This window comes from Triticum dicoccoides, chromosome 4A (genome assembly GCF_002162155.2).
Source record: "Triticum dicoccoides isolate Atlit2015 ecotype Zavitan chromosome 4A, WEW_v2.0, whole genome shotgun sequence".
Taxonomy (NCBI): Eukaryota; Viridiplantae; Streptophyta; class Magnoliopsida; order Poales; family Poaceae; genus Triticum; species Triticum dicoccoides.
This window is the reverse complement of record NC_041386.1, coordinates 293,423,190-293,427,933: the sequence shown is the minus strand read 5'-3', so window position 1 is coordinate 293,427,933 and position 4,744 is coordinate 293,423,190. Positions and strand designations below refer to the sequence as shown.

The following is a 4,744-nucleotide window of genomic DNA, read 5'->3' as shown; positions in this document are numbered from 1 at the left end:
GATTTGCCATTATGGTAACTCCTTAATCTATAAAAGGAGGCCCATGACAACCATAGAAAGGATTCGGACCTTTGTATACTCATACGCGCATAGCTGCTCTCGCCCCGAGGCAACCCTGCTGGGCAAGAGCGCTGCATTCTCCACCACAGTCCACCATCAATCCACCAAAGCAGGAGTAGGCTACACCACAACACTTAATTAGGGGCAGTTAACTGCCGGGAGAAGTTGTTGAATAAGGGCAAACTATCTGCCGGGACATTTGTTACTGCCAGTACATGTACTTCAAGGCACACAAACTGTCGTGAGAACTTGAGCCATCACGGCATCCACACTGCCGGTACACTTTTCAGGCACGTATTCTGCCGAGACAACACAACCACGACCCATTTTCTACCGGGGCCCCTTATTTGGGCCTACGGCAGGAAACACCCAAAAGTTTCGTAGCTGAAGAAATATAGTCGCCCGGCCCACTCGCGCCCCCCCCTCCAAACCCTGTTTCCCCAAATCCCAGACCCGCCGCCGCCGCCGCCCACTTCAGGGCCTCTTTGATTCGTAGGATTGCAAAAACACAGGAATAGGGAAAACGTAAGATTGAAATGGCATGTCCATTGGATTCCTATAGGATTTGAGTTTGTTTGATTGTGGCATGGGAAAGCAAAGGATTTCTTCCAAGAGGTTGGAGTGGATGTTAGAATTCCTGTGAATGCAGTACAAATAAATCCTTAGGAAAAAATCCTACAAGATGCAATCCTACGAATCAAACGACCAACGTAGAAAAAATTCCTAAAGATTCCAATCCTTCAAAAATCCTATAAAAATCCTTTGAATCAAAGAGACCCTCAACCGCTGTCCTTCCCAAACCCTACTCTTGGTCGGCCCGTTCCCCTTCCCTGTGCGCCGCCGCCCTCCCTCTCTTCCTCCTCTATGCTGCCGTTTCCATGGAAGTGTCCCGGCCTCGTCGTCGCCGGATCTGGCGGTCTGGCCGCACTGGTGGGGATCTGGCGGTTTGGCCGCACTGGTTGTCGATGCTGCGGGGAGGAGTTCGTCCCGGATGGCCTCTCCAAGGACTCCCTCGTTCTCACCCCCAACGCCTCTGCCTTTGGAACACGGTCGTCTTCTTCGCGGCATCGAGTTCAAGCTGGTCAACTGCGAGCTGCATCGATTCCTCTTCTTCGTGGGGTCTACACCTTCTCGGGGTGCAGTCATGCAGCACATGCTGCTGTGGAGAACGGATGGCGGGATGCTGGTAGAGCTGCTCCAGGCGGCCCTGTCGAGCTCAACCACTAATTAATCAACCAAGTGTTGCACCACCACATCCTCTACACTCGCTACCAGTGACCGCCACAACGCCTCTATCATCATCGAGCTCATCACCTGTATGTATGGATCAAGATGCTATCAACTGTTTGTTTCCCTGTATATCTGTTCACAACGCACTAAATAAATCTTTTGTAGCAAATAACCATTATTGTAAAAGAATTCTTAAGTGATTTTCTTCTATAATCTTCTCTAGTATTCTGATAGCCTAATGGAACTTGTACCTTTAATTAACCAATATACACCGCCATCACACATGGTTTATGCCTTGAGCATTAGTTCGGTTATGCGTACATTTTGTTAGATGTGTAAATTGAAAAATGTTTGTCAACTATGATTATTTTGTTTCAAATAACAACACATAAAAACCTTGTTTTATTTGCATGTTATGGTTTAGGAGGTTGAACAGAATATTAAGACGCATAATAAGTAAATGTCTTATTTTCTCATTAAAATGTTTGATCTTAACATAGGAACATGACCTGACCCCATGCGTTAGCAGTCTGGTTTTCATGACTTTTGTGAATAATTGAAATATATAATGCAAAGTGGCACTTGATCCATAGCTAGTGTCAGAAGACCTTCATAATTTGTACTGCTAATTCTCGTGGATTATCTATCTGTTTGTTTGAAACTGCTGTGCATTGCCAACATATTTCTTCCACCAATTTTGCAGATGGATTCTGGCTGGATTCCTTTCTTTCCAAATATAACTGTGTCCGGAGGAGTTCGTCCCGGATGGCCTCTCCAAGGACTCCCTCGTTCTCACCCCCAACGCCTCTGCCTTTGGAACACGGTCGTCTTCTTCGCGGCATCGAGTTCAAGCTGGTCAACTGCGAGCTGCATCGATTCCTCTTCTTCGTGGGGTCTACACCTTCTCGGGGTGCAGTCATGCAGCACATGCTGCTGTGGAGAACGGATGGCGGGATGCTGGTAGAGCTGCTCCAGGCGGCCCTGTCGAGCTCAACCACTAATTAATCAACCAAGTGTTGCACCACCACATCCTCTACACTCGCTACCAGTGACCGCCACAACGCCTCTATCATCATCGAGCTCATCACCTGTATGTATGGATCAAGATGCTATCAACTGTTTGTTTCCCTGTACATCTGTTCACAACGCACTAAATAAATCTTTTGTAGCAAATAACCATTATTGTAAAAGAATTCTTAAGTGATTTTCTTCTATAATCTTCTCTAGTATTCTGATAGCCTAATGGAACTTGTACCTTTAATTAACCAATATACACCGCCATCACACATGGTTTATGCCTTGAGCATTAGTTCGGTTATGCGTACATTTTGTTAGATGTGTAAATTGAAAAATGTTTGTCAACTATGATTATTTTGTTTCAAATAACAACACATAAAAACCTTGTTTTATTTGCATGTTATGGTTTAGGAGGTTGAACAGAATATTAAGACGCATAATAAGTAAATGTCTTATTTTCTCATTAAAATGTTTGATCTTAACATAGGAACATGACCTGACCCCATGCGTTAGCAGTCTGGTTTTCATGACTTTTGTGAATAATTGAAATATATAATGCAAAGTGGCACTTGATCCATAGCTAGTGTCAGAAGACCTTCATAATTTGTACTGCTAATTCTCGTGGATTATCTATCTGTTTGTTTGAAACTGCTGTGCATTGCCAACATATTTCTTCCACCAATTTTGCAGATGGATTCTGGCTGGATTCCTTTCTTTCCAAATATAACTGTGTCATTCTTGTAATTTCTTTACCATGCTATGCAGAATGAACCATCTTTTCATGGTGCTTGAGTCATCGGCATAGATGGATCTAACCAAATTTTCTTCAGGTGGCATCCTTCAAGGATCATCCTTATTAGTTACTTACAGCAATTTTGTTGATTATGGATTATGGATCATCATCAGACGGCCATGCACATGCATAGAACTCACGTTTTTTCTAGCTAGCTAGTTGCTACAGTAGTTGTTACTGTTTGCAGGCGTAAGAACTAGAACGGCACTGAATAGCCATGCTCAAGGCTTTTTAGGTTACCAAAGAGGACGCTCCTCTATGGGGAATCTCCAGCGGCGACAGATATAACTGTTGTTATACACTGCCTGAATAGCCTTGTTTTTATGTTGTTACACACTGCCTGAACTGTTAAGGGCCTTGATTGACTTTCATTGATTGCTATAAGAATGACAAACTGTCCAGAAGCAGGACTAGTCTTTTTCTTTGATTATAATAATCAACAATTGGTAAGTTTGTCTAGCTTAATTATTTGTGAATTGCACAACACGTCAGGTAGATATATGGTGGAAAGGTGAAGGGCACATGTACACATATTTTTTGTATCGGTGGCTGGCTGTGCAAACTCACGTGATTTAGTTTAAAATACCGTCGTAAATATTGCATGTACGATATGTCTCATGATTCTGCAAATACTGTATAATATTATGGTTTTCACAAACTATGGTATTTTGCAGCTACAGGTTTGAAAACTGTAGTTTTTGAATACTACAATTTTACATATACTATGCACCCAAACAGAGCCTGAGCAGTTTGGATCCCTTGATGTCCTTTTTAAAAACTGAGCAGGACTATATTTGGTTGATGTCTGGATAAAAGTCTTGGCTGAAAAATGCTTGGCCTGGAGCCTCCTTGCAAAGTGCACGGACTATGTTTGGTTGATGTCCTGAAGAAATGTATATTGACTTGTGCTATTTGCATTAGAACACTTGTCCTTATGTGATATAAAGTTTGCATTTTTAGTGTCTTGTGCTTCCATTACTAGTTGCATGTTTATGATACAGCAGGTTTACCATTCTATGAGAGATCCATTTTGAGTTTCCAGTTTTCCAAAGACACACAAGTTGATGGAGGTTTGTAAGATCTACATACAAGCAGTTGACGATTTGGAAGTTCTACAGCGGCTGAAGGTTTGGAAGACATACAATTAAGTTGGTGTAGTGATAATGTAGTGCATCTAGTTTGTTGAACCTGGAGACATTGGCAGGTTCTGCTTATTTTGGTGGTTGTTTTGCTACACAAGTCACTGGATGCTCATTTTGGTTGTGTGGCACATCTAGAAACATAAGTATTTTTTGTGCCAGCACAACGTCCTTATGTATGGCTGTTTCCTGTATGTATGTATCTAGAAACATATGTATCTGGCATGTTATGTTTATATTGAAGGAAGTTTTAAGGTTTTTGATGAGGCCTATGTGTAACTTCCATTGAAGTGTATGTCTAAGTTGTGTGATCTATCCTGATTACCAAAATGAATTCTTAATTAGGTATATGTTACATACTTAAAACAGTTTCTGCTAGTTAAACACAATGATATGGCATTCTATCTGCCGGGTTAACATGCTTGTACCGGCAGTAACATTGTCGGTACTTGTATTTCATTTGGCACAACCAGTCTGCCAGGAGAAAGTGAACTGCCGGCAGATA

General features: G+C 42.2%; 1 long non-coding RNA gene across 1 annotated transcript; it reads left to right on the top strand.

Annotated features, from left to right (window-relative positions):
* Positions 1–856: 856 nt before the first annotated feature.
* On the top strand, positions 857–4,505 carry LOC119285806. Its single transcript, XR_005139870.1, has 2 exons — positions 857–1,376; positions 1,994–4,505. It is a non-coding gene; the product is annotated as an uncharacterized LOC119285806 (long non-coding RNA).
* The last annotated feature ends 239 nt before the right edge of the window (positions 4,506–4,744 follow it).